This window comes from Chlorocebus sabaeus, chromosome 27 (assembly GCF_047675955.1).
Source record: "Chlorocebus sabaeus isolate Y175 chromosome 27, mChlSab1.0.hap1, whole genome shotgun sequence".
Classification (NCBI taxonomy): Eukaryota; Metazoa; Chordata; class Mammalia; order Primates; family Cercopithecidae; genus Chlorocebus; species Chlorocebus sabaeus.
Window position 1 is genome coordinate 9,655,621 of NC_132930.1, and position 15,316 is coordinate 9,670,936.

A 15,316-nucleotide genomic window follows, 5' to 3' on the forward strand; every position below is an offset into this window, starting at 1 on the left:
CTGGGATTACAGGCATGCACCACCATGCCTGGCTAATTTTGTATTTTTAGTAGAGGTGGGGTTTCTCCATGTTGGTCAGGCTGGTCTTAAACTCCTGAACTCAGGTGATCCACCCACCTCGGCCTCCCAAAGTACTGGGATTACAGGCGTGAGCCACCACCTCCGGCCCTACTTATGAACTTTTTAACCCTTGGCCAGAAAAAGTCTGGGAAATAAGGATGGGTAAGAAAACAGGCTGTGATCATAGGTTCATGTACCTGGTTCTTTAGGAACTTAGGAAGAAAAAAATCCTTATCCACTTGGAAGCCACTTTTTGCTTAGATACCCTTAAAAGGAAGCCAAAATTGTGAGCTTGTAGGACAGAATTTAGCACTTCAGTATTATAGCCTATGTTTATCTCAGGATAACCCTTTGCTGTTTTTAAACCAGAGTTCACATGCTCTTGTAACTACTGACTGCATCTACTCTCGTGAACCCTAAGGAGGTAGTTTGGGCTTTGCTTCATGCTCTGTGTGCCTGAGTAAAGTAGGAAATGATGGCTTTTAAGAAAATGGAAAATATTACTTGAGATCAACATTTCATCTGGACTTTGAAAAACTCTGGGGTTTCTTTCATCTTCCAGGAGAGCAGCACAACTGAGCTGTGAGAAAGGAAACCAAACCCTAGGGAAAGTTTTATAGCTCATTTCTGCTGATGTTACTGGAAAAGAGGAAGGTAAGGGCCTCTAAATAGCTCTCGTAGCCTCAGTCGGACAGTAAGTTCAGGTGTTCTGGAAATAGAACACAGGAGAGCTCTTTATTCCCATTGGCCTCTGCGTGGCCTGAAGGAGAGGGTGAAACCACAGCAGAATGGGTCTCTTAGAACATTGTTGTACAGCAAAAACAAATGTATTCCCGCAGCAGAGTTTCGTATTTTCTTTCATGAATTTAAAGTTGACCAGAGGCTGGTGATATTTTTCTCTTTTGAAGTTTTACATCTTAGATTGCTGGAAGAGCGAGCACAGTTGAAGGAAAACTCTGTTCAGATGAAATCTTTTTTTTTTCTGAGATGGAGTCTTACTCTGTTGCCCCGGCTGGAGTGCAGTGGTGCAATCTTGGCTCACCACAACCTCTGCCTCTTGGGTTCAAGCGATTCTCCTGCCTCAACCTCCCGGGTAGCTGGGACTACACGCACACACCACCATGCTTGGCTAATTTTGTATTTTTAGTGGAGACGGGGGTTTCACTATATTGGCCAGGCTGGTCTCGAACTCAGACCAAATCTTACTCTTGTTGTCTGTAGCTGCTTAGTTTTGTGCTTTAAACTAAGAGCAAACTTGGCTTGTGCATTCTTGACAGGGAAAAGCAGGATCTAGCAATGCCAACTTTAAAAACCCATCTCCAGGTTTGCCTTCACCCACTATGTGATCCCTGCAAGAAAGCTTCAGTCTGCTGTAAGCTGGTAATCCCTTAATACTTCGATACTTTGGTAAAGCAAATAAGATCCTGTGAACTTTTCCTTTTACTGGTGAACTAATTATTGTTTTCCTGCATTTAAAAGCAGATAGATTTTAAACTCCTCCTTTGATGTTCAACAGCAGACAGACTCTAGTTGTGCCTTATAGCCCTAGATGCATATCTGTTGTTTGAATGAAGATCAGCTTTGGCAAATTAGATTTTGATGGCTGCATTTTGATCTGGATCACAGAAGAGAAGAATAGCAATTTATTCTTTTATTTAACATGTATTGGATTCTTGCCTGGCCCTTTGTATAAGTTATGTTCAGATCTCACGAATACTACAAAACTTTGCAAAACGTGTCTATTTTATAGATTAAAAAAAATAGGGCATAGAGAGTGATTACAAAACTTGCTCAAGGTTACCTTGCTGTTAAGTTGCTGGGTATTTGGTCGGATTTTTTGGCTGACCTCAAAGCTGTTACTATATAGGGGCTGCCTTTTAAGAGGACATAATCATTGGAGCAAAGATCTTGAGGAGCTGGGATTAAGAAAAAAGTAGTTAATATATAATCACAGCGTTGTAGAAGAAAGAAATCATCATGAGCCCCTCATTCATTCATTTACTCAGTAGACATTTACAGAGTGCTTGTGTTGTGCTAGATAACTCTGCAAGGTGTTGTGATTCAGTGATGGGAAAGACATAGTCCCTCACCAGCTTCAAGGAGGAAGTAGGAATGCAAGAAAGAGTATATGATATGTTGCTCCCCTAAAAGGCCACAGTGTCTTGTTTGGGATAGCTTTTATGAAGTTTTTCAAGATGTAAAAATGTTGACACCTTCACAAAGATGACTTTTTAATTCTTTTGCTTCATTGTATGTACAAAATTATCTGCAAATAAACAGAGGGGTGACTTCACCAGCATACTTAGTAGCTGTACTCCTTGTTTGGGCTGCTTTGGACATGCAGAAATGGAGGTTGGAGCAAAAACTGTATTGCATTTTAAACAAAGTCTTGCAAACAAAAATTTTGGACAATTACCTCACAAGGACTATATATAATTCAGCTTTGGATCCCCCTTTTTGTGGAGAAGATAACTTAGCATAGCGCCTAGTACAACTCTGATTGGCTCGGTGATGGGAAATAAAATACCGAAGCAAGGGGAGAGGAACCTCATAGATGGGGGATGAGTTCAGATGGTATCTAGGGAGAGTGTGAGGGTGACAATAAAATAAGCTGACAAATACATCAGGCATCAGATCACATGGCATATGATGGACTTAATTCATACTTACAGACTGTAGCAGTAACCAGGAGAGGAAGAGCAGTGTCTAGGTAGTCTGGAAATGACATTAGGTTTTGGTGCTTGAGAGAGACTGCAGTCTTCTTTGACTTCTGCCTCTTCTGACTTTCTGCACACATATGAGCCCTCTATGCCTTCTTCCCCACCGTGGTCTTTATTTCATTTTTTGAGACTTTCAGCTTTTATATGCAGGATTTGGTTCCTTAATAAGTTAGGTGACCATACATACTAACTTGCTGGGACAATCCTAGCTATGCCTGCTCTTCTGGCATAATTTTTGATACTGACCCCTTTCAATATTAAAAATATCCTGATTTGGATAATAAATTAAATAACCACCCTACTAATAAAGGAATTTTGTAGCATTCTATATCTTTTTAAAAAAATCTTTACAGCATTCAGACTGCTTTGATGAACTAAATGTGGATGTGGTATCAGTAAAATTACATATCAGACTAGTGTCTGATGTCTTATAAGTAGAAAAAAGAAAAAATGAGCAGTGGCTGAAAAGGCTCAAATGTACTGTAGAGAGAAATTAATTGATTTCCACAAAATGAACTTTCATTACAACCAGTTGTTGGCATAGCCATAGGAGAGCGGGCACTTAAAGGTTGTCATGATGATGGGTGGTGTTTAGGGAATCTGGCATCCTTTGAGAAAATCTTATCATAGCTTGTTTTGATTTAGAGTTTCAGTGTTTCCATCGCAGTGGTAGTTTAATTCAGATCCTTTTTCATGTATTTCTTAAGTAGAAAGTAAAATAATATAACTTCTTAGAACAAAGATTCTGTCAGAGGTTTAAAGAAATGACTGGAAGGGAAATCGTTAAATTCAAAATTTTCCCTTAAATCTTCTGTTAAATTGTATCTTTTGATGAAAATGGTGGTGTTTTAATCAAAGGAGATATTCATATAGGAATTCAATGGGATGCCATATAATGTATGTTCGGGTTTTTTTACTTAATAAGTAGGGTTGAATTGGCATTATAGTTCATATACATGGATTTGAAGAAACAAACTAGTGTTTTGTTATATAAATATATGTAAAATAAAAGCTTTCGGTGTTCAGGTAATGCTTGACAATAATTGCAGTAGGAGACAAATGGGTGTAGGATCAAAACATGCTTATGAACACTCTTCCATATCAATATTTTATGAAATAGTGATGCATTTACCTTCAGGTCCCATCGTGACTTTTACCCTGCGATATCATCTTTTAAAGAGGGTAGATTAACAGAGTAGAGGGATTGATACTGTATAATCTGGAAATTCTGTTTATCTTTGAATTAAATTTTGACTCTTCCACCGGCTATCTGTGAATGAGTTTTTTCTTTGGGCCTCAACTTTCTAGCCTATAAAATATAAATACTAATATCTGCTGCTTAGCTTATTAATATAATTTTTGTTAACTCCTGAATCTGGGATAAACATGAAGTGCGTAACACAAAGGTTGGTAGTCTCCCAGGCTCAGGAGTTAATACCAGATACTGAGGATGGAAAAATGTGTGATTGTTGCAAGGGTGAGACTCAAAACATAGTTGAGCTTCCCTAAAAAAATCGAAGTCCACAATACGAAAATATCCAGTGCTTTTTGAGTGCTGACATGATGCTCAAAGAAAATGTTCATTGGAGCATTTTGGATTTCAGATTTTCAGATTAGGGATGCTTAGCTGGTAAGTATATAATGCAGATATTTCAAAATCCCCAAAATCTGAAGTTCAAAACCCTTCTGTTCCCAAGCATTTTGGGTAAGGGATATTTAGCCTGTAGTTAGTAGGCAGTTTCTGGCCAATCAGAAGGATGCTGACTGTACATGTTCTGGATGGTCATCCTGACACCCACCCACTGGATATCACCCTCGGTTGTCGGTGTCCGATGGTTTGCAAGGAAACCCATTGGATCTCTTAGTTAAATTAATGCCCCTTCTCCCAGCTTTGTTACCTAGAAAAAAAATTAATGCCCCTTTCTCTGAGGTGATCAGGAAGAGATGAGGTGAGCCTGGACATCATGCCTTGATTCCTATCTCAAAGATTCCCATTTTCATTGCTCACCCTGCTAAGCATTGCTGCCAGCATTGTGATAGCTCTTTGGGGACTCTAGTTTCCCATTTTCCATTCCATCCCTGATCTGGAAACATGTCCTCAATTCCCTAGAGAAGACAGAAGTTGAGTTTATGACTTTAAAAAACAAACAAACTGCTAGTTATGGCAGTCATAGACCTATTCCTCACTGGGCTCTCTACTGGACTGCCTCTCTGGTTTAGACCATCCAGTCCCTGCCTTCAGAAGTGACTGTCAGCACAGCTAGATGTAGAATCTAGGCATCAAAGAGAATGAGACCCTGGAAGAGGGAGGATTTCCTCCTTCCTTCTCCCACGTCTTTCCTTGCTAGTTTCCATTTCTTATCTCAGGATCTGCTTCTTCCCAGGATAATTGACAATGGAAAGTACACCTCTCACAGTGCAGATCCTAGCCCCTTTCCACAGGGCTGGGATGGCAATAGCCATAGCTGTCAAAAAGTCTAGTATCAGTACGAAAGCTCCCCATATAATCCTAGGAGGTTCCTTTGCTAGGGCAGGGGTTAGTTGATTAACCATAGTGTTTGTATAGTGATGTGGTCAAGAGTCTTTGAGAAACCACTTTGTAGTGACCTTTTCATCAACAGACTAAGGTAGTACTCCTGACCTTTAGCTCAGGAGTTTGATTAGAGAAGATAGAGGAATGCAGGAAACCTGAATTACAGTCATGGTTGTGCCACCTCCTTATGTGACCTTGGAGACATCAGGTACCTCTTCTGCAGTCCTCATTTTCTTATCCATTAAGTGGTTTCACATGTAACAGGATTTTTAAGGTCCTTGTCAATCACGAATTCTATGAATCTATAATAACTCCTAAAAGTACCTCATACAAGTTTTGAATAGATTCAACTTGTCTGTATCTGATGATGATGGTTACCATTCTTAACATTGCCTTGGTTTGTGACTGCAGCTATTTTATGGAGGTCCACGCATCTATTGCTGGAAAAGGCTATCCCCCCATTATTTGTTATTATACTGCTCTCTGATGATTATAAGCTCAACAAGTCTCCCCTGTGATTGTCTTATGTAAAATGTCCCACTGTAGGCCTGAGTATTAGTGATGATACCACTTTGTTTAAAATATTGGTTTCTGGCTGGGCACAGTGGCTCACATACGTAATCCCAGCACTTTGGGAGGCTGAGGCAGGCAGATCACTTGAGGTCAGGAGTTTGAGACCAGCCTGACCATCATGGTGAAACCCCATCTCTACTAAAAAATACAAAAAAAAAAAAAATTAACCAGGCATGGCAGTGCATGCTTGTAATCCCAGGAATGCGGGAGGCTGAGTTGGAAGGATCACTTGAACCTGGGAGGTGGAGGTTGCAGTGAGCCAAGATTGTGCCACTGTACTCCAGTCTGGGTGAGAGAGCAAGACTCCATCTCAAAAGAAAAGAAAAAAAAAATTGAATCCTCTGTATCTGAATGGATTTAATAGCTTCTGATTTGTGATGTTGAATATACTTTATAGATTAAATAGAGGTGATTGTTGATAAGTTTTAAGGTATATTTCAAAAGAGAATAAATGCTGATTTTTCTGTTTCTACAGAAAACATCATTGGTGTTTTAATAGGAATTGCATTGCTTTAAGTAGTATAGATGACTTAACAATATTAAGTGTTCTAATCTATGAACACAGGATGTCTTTCCATTCATTTTTTATTTCATCAATATTTATTTATTTATTTTTTAGAGGAAGGGCCTCAGTCTGTCTCCCAGACTGGAGTGCAGTGGTGTGATCACAATTCTCTATAGCTTTGAACTCCTGGGCTCAAGCAATCCTCCTACCTCAGCCTCCTGAGTAGCTAAGACTATAGATACATGCCACCATGCCCAGCCTTTTCCATTTATTTGATTTTTATGTTATTCTAACAGGTTTTTTTTTTTAATGTGGAATTTTTAAGGGTTTCTACCTGTGAGATTATGTCATCTGCAAACAAAGATAATTTTACTTTTTGCTTTCCAATTTAGGTGAATTTTTTTTCTTGCTAAATTGTTCTGGCTAGGACTTCTACTACTATATTGATAAGAAGTGGTGAAAGTGGACATTCTTTTCTTCCTTTTGATCTTACAGGAAAAGCTTTCAGTCATTAACCATTGAGTATGCTATTAGCTGTGGGTTTTACATATATGACCTTTATTATGCTGAGATAGTTTCCTTCTATTCCTAATTTGTTGAGTGTTTTTTATCATGAAAGATTGCTGAATTTTGTCAAATGCTCTTTCTGTATCAAATGAGATGATGATGATGATGATGTGTTTTTTCCTCTTTGTTCTGTTAATGTGGTGCATTTCATTGATCAATTTTCATATGTTGAACTATCCTTGCATTCCAGGTATAAGTCCCACTTGATGATGGTGTATAATCCTTTCAATAAACTGTTGAATTTGGTTTAGTATTCTTTTGCTAGGGATTTTTGCACAATTTTCATGAGAAATAATGGTTTGCAGTTTTCTTTTTTTTAATAGTGTAATTGTTTTTCTTTGGTATCAGGGTAATGCTGGTCTGATAGGAGTTTGAAAGTGTTCCTTCTTCAGTTTTTTGGAGTTGTTGAGAAAGATTGATGTTAATTCTTCTTTAAACGTTTGATAGAATTCAGCTGTGAAGCCATCTCGTCTTTGACTTTTCTTTGTTGGGAGGTTTTTGATTACTAATCAATGTCTCTACTAGTTATAGATCTGTTTAGGTTTTTTATTTTTTCATGATTCAGTTTTGGTAGGTTTTGTGTTTAGGAATTTGTTCTTTTCATATAGGTTATCTAATTTGTTGGTAATTATACTCCTATAATCCTTTTGATTGCTGTAGAAACAGTAGTAATGTCCCCTTTTTCACTTCTGATTTTAGTTAGTCTTCTTTTTCTCAGTCTACCTACAGGAGTGTCAATTTTATCAGTCTTTTCAAAGAACCGCCTCTTGGTTTTGTTGATTTTTCTGGGAGGTTGGCTTTTATGACTTTCATTTATAAATTATTATTATACAAATCATCATAGATTATTTCAGTATTAGACTTCGGTTTTCTTGTTTTTGTAGTTTGGCAATGAAAAAGGCACCTTTACCTTACATATGTAGATGGATGAAGGGTTTAAATAATCAGCACTTTAAAATAATGAACTTGAATGTCTCTGCCATTTTTTGTTCCTTGGATAATGCCTTTGTCTTACTACTTATTGTAGTTTGTTCTTATTATTTGTTGCATTATTGTGGTTACACTCTCATGGATAGTTAAGGTAGTGTCCCATGATTTGATAACCAACTGGAAAGTTTCTTATGTTTTCTTCATGCTGAACTGCTAAAAGTTTAGGTGACATTAATTAATTGTCATTATTATATTAAATGAAAAGCCAAAGAGTGAACTTAGGGAGAAAAGCTTAGAGGACCGGTGGTCTGAAAATTACAAATTTTAATTCTGATTTTCTGAATCATGATATTCCACTGAACATGTAGACTCATTACCTCTCTACACCGTATTTGATGTTACTGTAATTCAGTGAGTGACCTTCTCTGTGATTATGTGCCATAGGCAGTTTCAGTCTTTTTTTTTTTTTTTGAGACAGAGCATGTAAAAAATTTGATGTTACTGTAATTCAGTGAGTGACCTCTGTGATTATGTGCCATAGACAGTTTCAGTCTTTTATTTATTTATTTATTTATTTTGAGATGGAGTCTCACTCTGTCGCCTAGGCTGGAGTGCAGTGGCGCAATTTTGGCTCACTGCAAGCTCCACCTCCCGGGTTCATGCCATTCTCCTGACTCAGCCTCCCAATTAGCTGGGACTACAGGTGTGTGCCACCACGACTGACTAATTTTTTTGTATTTTTTAGTGGAGATGGGGTTTCGCTATGTTAGCCAGGATGGTCTCAGTCTCCTGACTTTGTGATCCACCCGACTCAGCCTCCCAAAGTGCTGGCATTACAGGCGTGAGCCACCGTGCCTGGCTGTCAGCTTCAGTCTTATTTTCAAGGAAATGCCACTCAAACAAATCATTTAATGACTTACTTTATACTGAAGCTGAGAATCTTGTTCAGGCTTCTTGGCTTACTTTAATTTCTCCCTTCATTTCTTCCCTGCTCCTCAGAAGTCAAGAATTTTCTAGTTATGTTTTCTTTTTAAAAAAAAAATTAACAAAGATTATATATATTTAAGGAGTACAACATAATGCTTTGATATATGTGTATGTACTGATTAAAAATATGGAATGCTTCACAAATTTGCGTGTTATCCTTGTGCAGGGACCATGCTAATCTTCTCTGTATTATTCTGATTTTAGTATATGTGCTGTCAAAGCAAGCAATTCTATTTCTTTTTGATAATTCATTTACTCAATTCTTTTGGACCAGAAACATTTTATCTCAGAGGCATGATGAACACTTGTCCTCTGTGGTGCAATGTCTTGTGTATTTTATTTTCAGAATTCTTACATAAAACTTCTATTTGTGAATCAAGCCATTTATTTCCTTTTTTCTTTCTTTCTTTCTTTCTTTTTTTTTTTTTTTTGAGACTGAATTTCACTCTTATTGCCCAGGCTGAAATGCTCACTGCAACCTCCGCCTCCTGGGTTCGAGTGAGTCTCCTGCCTCAGCCTCCTGAGCAGCTGGGATTACAGGCATGCGCCACCACGCCTGGTTAATTTTGTATTTTCAGTAGAGACAGGGTTTCTCTATGTTGGTCAGGCTGGTCTTGAACTCCCAACCTCAGGTGATCTGCCCATCTCGGCCTCCCAAAGGGCTGGGATTACAGGCGTGAGCCACCATGCCCAGCCTGTTTCTTTAAGAGATTTCTATCAAAGTTTTCATAGATTTATTAGTTTGTTATCTAGTCACTACAAATGATCACTTTTTTACAAATAAAATATTTTTATATTACAACTTTATAATACATATTTTATTGATTCTAAGACACATATCTTTTCACATTTTAATATCTTTGAAATTTGATATATCTTGCAATCACTGACATTTTACAGCTATGATTGGCAGCATTTTTATTTTTATTATTATTTTTAAGGCCTATGAATGTAACATAACTTTTATTTTTATTAATAGTACGTAAAATACTGGTGTATCTTCTAGTCAGTAGCAGTTAGATTTGGTGAAATAAGTTCCTGTTAATGGTCACTGTAATAATTACTGTTAGAAACTTACTGTGAAACTTCTACCTTTACAACAGGACCTGTAAATGGCAATGTAACAGTTGTTGTTGTTCTTTTTTTTTTTTGAGACGGAGTCTGTCTCCAGGCTGGAGTGCAGTGGCGTGATCTCAGCTCACTGCAAACTCCACTTCCTGGGTTCAAGTGATTCTCCTGCCTCAGCCCCTGAGTAGCTGGGACTATAGGTGTGGGCCACCATGCCCAGCTAATTTGTGTATTTTTAGTAGAGATGGGGTTTCACCATGTTGGCCAGGATGGTCTTAATCTTTTAACCTAGTGATCCGCCTGCCTTGGCCTCTGAAAGTGCTGGGATTACAGGTGTGAGCCACCGCACCCGTCCACAATGTAACAGTTCTACAAAAAGTTTAGAGTGGAAAAAAATCACCTGTAAGCCATAAACCTATATACTTTAACAAATATATTTTGTATGTATTTCATTCTAGTCTTTTTACATGTGTACATATTTTTTTCCGTTTGTAGCTATGGCATACATACTACTTTGGTCTACTCATTTTTTATTCCTGTTATATCTTAATTTCTCTCTGTTTCAGGCCTTCATATTTGTCTTATTTATTTACTTATTTATTTATTGAGACAAAGTCTTGTTCAGTTGCCCAGGCTGGAGTGCAGTGGGACGATCTCTCCTCACTGCAACCTCCGCCTCCCTGGTTCACACCCTTCTCCTGCCTGAACTTCCCAAGTAGCTGGGACAACAGGCGCCCGCCACCATGCCCAGCTAATTTTTTGTATTTTTAGTAGATATGGGGTTTCACCGTGTTAGCCAGAATGGTCTTGATCTCCTGACCTCAAGTGATCTGCCCACCTCGGCCTCCCATAGTGCTGGGATTACAGGAGTGAGCCACCGTGCACAGCCTGTTTGTCATTTTTAATAGTTCCATAATCTATCAGTGTATGACCGTAATAAAACTGCGTGCCGCCCAGGTGCTGCAAATTTAGATTGTTGCCATTTTTCCTTTTGTGAATAGTGCTTCAATGAACAACTTTTTAAATTAATTTTATCATTAATTTTGGCCATTTGTTTTATGAAATATAACTTTGGAGAGGATCTCTTTAGCCCAGGGGTTTGAAGCTGCAGGGAGCTCTGATTGCATCATTGTACTTCAGCCTGGGTGACAGAGCAGAACCCCCAAGTCTTAAAAAAAAAAAGAAAAAAAAAAAAGGAAGAAAGAAAGAAAGAAAGGAAGAAACATAACTTTGTAGAAGCCTCCTGAACTGTGTTTTGCTGTGAAGAATCAATGTTTATATTCAAATAAATCCAAATTAACAGCTGCTATTAAAACACTGTTCATTCATTCATTCATTCATTCACTCAACTATGTATTCACCAAGAATACATTGGATCATTATGCGTTCTGTAGGTTCCAAGAGCTCAGGAATCAAAGTTAAATAGGACATCCCGCGATGTTTGGTATTTTGTTGTATAGTGGGAGACTCAGACTTATCAAAAATAAATACTGTGTGATGAGGGATGTTGGAAAGATAAAGGTTAAAGTTTCTTAGTTGCATGTAATTTACTTTGAGAGGATTGTTGATTGGTATTCTTTTAAGATAGGAGGTGTGGACATATCATGTTACATTTTTAAAATGTGTCTAATAGGTTTATCTGACAGAAAATGGCTCCACCTGACCTATCCAACTTCCTTTTAAGTCTAAACCTGCATTCTGTGATGTATGTGATCCAATGTTTGTATAGAGTTCCGTGTCATGTTCCTCCAACATACTAAGTTCCCTGTTGCCAGTAACTGTGTCCCATGTCTTTTTCCTTTCTATACCTGCTACAATCTGCTGTGTTTGTAGTAGGTGTCAAAGTATCAGTAGTTCATTTGACTTGCTTTTAATTGTACTTTTTTAAATGAATGACAATATTTCACTAATTTATACTTTCCTTAAAACTTCATTGACTATCAGTTTGCATTCTATGATCAATGCACTTTTAATTCTGTCTTGTCATATTTGTTTAGTTAAAAAAGTTTCAAGTTAAGAAGATGGTTGAAAGATTATATAATCCCATAGAGATTTTTATAGTAAAAGTTTAAAATTCTGGTACTTGTGATGGTTGGAAGTAGAACCTTCACTGGACAAGGTAAAACCCCTCTGTATAAATTTTTGGAGGCTGCCTTAAGGCTTCGTTGAGATGGAAAAAATTTTTACATAACTAAATATCAAATCAGGCATTCGATACAGTGAATATGTTTTGGAAATAGCCATTTATGGTTCTAGCATTAAAAGGTCATTAGCAAGCTATGAATTTACCTCCTTTATACTCGTGCATTACAAAGTGGACCCAATTTTTAAACTTCCCAAGAAGGTATTCTGGAAACAGCTTTTGAGAATGATTTCTTGAGATTTTTTTTCCATTTCTGAAACCTGAATAGAATTGTGCTGTGTTCTTTGCAGAGCTGTGGTGATTAGATTGTACAGTTTCACAGACGTGTACACACACACACACACACACACACACACAGAGCTGTGCGAATCACTGTCCTGTTGTGTGATCTTCAAATGAAACAAGGGAGGAATAATCTGGGATTGACTGAGATAAATTTATCTCAGCTCTTCAAAATACAATGTGAGCATATCGTAACTCACTTGGACAGCTGTGGAATGAAACTCTTGTTTTAGTGGCCATTAGCTATTTCAAGAGAACTGACTACACAGAAGAACGTATGGTAAAGATAGTCTGGCAATTGATGGAATTTGAAGTAGCATTTACAGGCTGAGGCAAGTGGATCACCTGAGGTCAGGAGTTTGAGGCCAGCCTGGCCAACATGGTGAAACTCCTAAAATACAAAAATCTCTCCTAAAAATACAAAAATTAGCCTGGTGTGGTGGCAGGCACCTGTGGTTCTGGCTACTCCAGAGGCTGAGGCAGAAGAATCTCTTGAACCTGGGAGGCGGAGGTTGCGGTGAAGAAAGATCATGCCGCTCAGTCTAAAAAAAAAAAAAAAAAAGGTAACATTTACATCACCAACTGAAATTAAATAATTTTCCCCCAAGGTGATGTGTAGCCTGACTCTTGTGACTGAGGGATTGATCTGTTGACAAATCTTTATGAAATAACACCACAGGAGGGAAAATTATATGCAGGCATCAAGCTTTGCACTTATTTTACAAGCCCTCTTTATCGGGTTTGTATGATCTTGTGTACAGCTAACAAAAGGTTACTTCTTTGTCATGAAAGCCATCCTCAGTTTTCAGAGACAGTGGGGCACCACAGAGACTTTCCTTCTCTGCGTCCACATTTCTGGTAATGTCATTACTGCATCTGACTCTTTTATGAAGCCCTTTTGGTCACATCAACAGTGCATTCTAAGCTATCTGTCTTAACTTCTAGCTTTGTCTGTAAGATTTGTGTGGTTAGCCTGAGGCATATGCAGATAAATTGCCCAGGTTCAGTGTTCTCAGATTTGGAACTAAATGTGCCACAGAACGCTGAATTGATGGGTCCAGCTTTTCAGCAATATTGATGTTTCTACAGTTGAATGTAAATCTTTGGATGCCTTAGTTTGCATTTTCATAGTCATGTGTAGTTCCTGACCACTGGTTTTCAAACTGCCTCGTCTCTCTGAAAGCTGTGTTTAAGTGGAAAGACAAAGAAAATTGTTCTTCCCCACCTACTGCTCTTCTGCCCACTCACAACAGTAAGAATCGTGAGTGTGTTTCTGGCCACATGCAAACAGTGGCAGCTCCCCATTCACAAGCTGCTTACATTTCCAGAGTGAGGTGGTTGTGAAGTCAATTAGTGGTGTAGAACTTTGAATGGGTTGCCTAATGGTAGAAACTAATATAAAGAGTAGATGAGCTGGCCGGTCGCGGTGGCTCACACCTGTAATCCCAGCACTTTGGGAGGCCAAGGCAGGTGGATCACGAGGTCAAGAGATCGAGACCATCCTGGTCAACATGGTGAAACCCCCGTCTCTACTAAAAATACAAAAATTAGCTGGGTGTAGTGGCGTGCGCCTGTAGTTCCAGTTACTTGGGAGACTGAGGCAGGAGAATCACTTGAGCCTGGGAGGTGGAGGTTGCCGTGAGTCGAGATTGCACCACTGCACTCCAGTCTGGTGACAGAACGAGACCCTGTGTCAAAAAAAAAAAAAAAGAGCCTACCAAAACTTTGATAACCCTTAATGTTCCAGAAACAGTTTTAATTGTTTCTTAAAACATAACCTTCCCCCATGTTTCTCTGTGGAAAAGCTTCTTAGTTCTGCTTGGAAATCTTATGAAACAAACATTTCATTGTTAACTTTGATAGATGGCTACCTATCTCTACCTGTGTATCCTGGAGCAGTGTATCAGTCAGGGTTCTTGGATAGAAGCAACAGAGACTAGCTGAATAGTTTAAGCAAAGAAGTAATTTATTGAGAAGATATTGGGTACATTCTGAATTTACCAGAAGTTGGGGGAAAGGACAGGCACGAAATAGAGACTACACAGCCAGATTCATAGCGAAGGTCATACAATAAGATTAGTTCTATGTCAGGTAGACCCTGTCACTGAACACTGGACATTGGTGTTCATGCTGACCATCTCTTCAGGATCAGACACTTGGCACCAGCTCTGTCACTTCAGCCTTTGCTGCCTCTGAGCAGTGAGTGTTGTTGCCATTGCCCTCACCCATGATAATTTCCTCCTGCTCCTGCCTCTTTGTGTCTCTGGTTCTAGATTCAGGGTTGACCAAGGCTAAGCCATGTGCAAGCCTTGACTGCAAGACACTCTGGGAATGTTAGTGTCTAGCCATTTTTGCTTCTGTGTTGAGAGATGTGCTCTCATCAGAACTCACATGATGAGGAATTCCCCAAATATGGTGGAACAGAGTTTAGATGCTGGCTGTTGCCAATCCTTCTTCCCCCATAAGGATATAACTCACCATAAGAAGCTTCAGTAAGGGCCGGGCGCGGTGGCTCAAGCCTGTAATCTCAGCACTGTGGGAGGCCGAGACGGGCGGATCATGAGGTCAGGAGATCGAGACCATCCTGGCTAACACGGTGAAACCCCGTCTCTACTAAAAAATACAAAAAATTAGCTGGGCGAGGTGGCGGGCGCCTGTAGTCCCAGCTACTCGGGAGGCTGAGGCAGGAAAATGGCATGAACCCGGGAGGCGGAGGTTGCAGTGAGCTGAGATCCGGCCACTGCACTCCAGCCCACGAGACAGAGGGAGACTCCGTCTCAAAAAAAAAAAAAAAAAAAAAAAAAAGAAGCTTCAGTAAGGACTCTGGTAGAAGGGGAGATGTTGCAGTGGCCAAGGTGTTTATCCATATGAAGCTGTGGTTAATGAACTCTATCTAAGATGGCCAGTTGTTCTTTGCACACTGGTGTCCAGGGTCGCCTTCACTACAT

General features: G+C 39.1%; 1 protein-coding gene and 1 non-coding gene across 11 annotated transcripts in view; one reads left to right on the forward strand and one right to left on the reverse strand.

The window, feature by feature from the left end:
- The window catches only part of APBB2 (amyloid beta precursor protein binding family B member 2), a 411,855-nt gene that overhangs the window by 122,007 nt on the left and 274,532 nt on the right, over positions 1–15,316 (forward strand). The gene's annotated exons all lie outside the window — the stretch shown is intronic.
- LOC119627806 (U6 spliceosomal RNA) lies at positions 8,997–9,099 on the reverse strand. Its single transcript, XR_005244032.2, has one exon. It is a non-coding gene; the product is annotated as a U6 spliceosomal RNA (small nuclear RNA).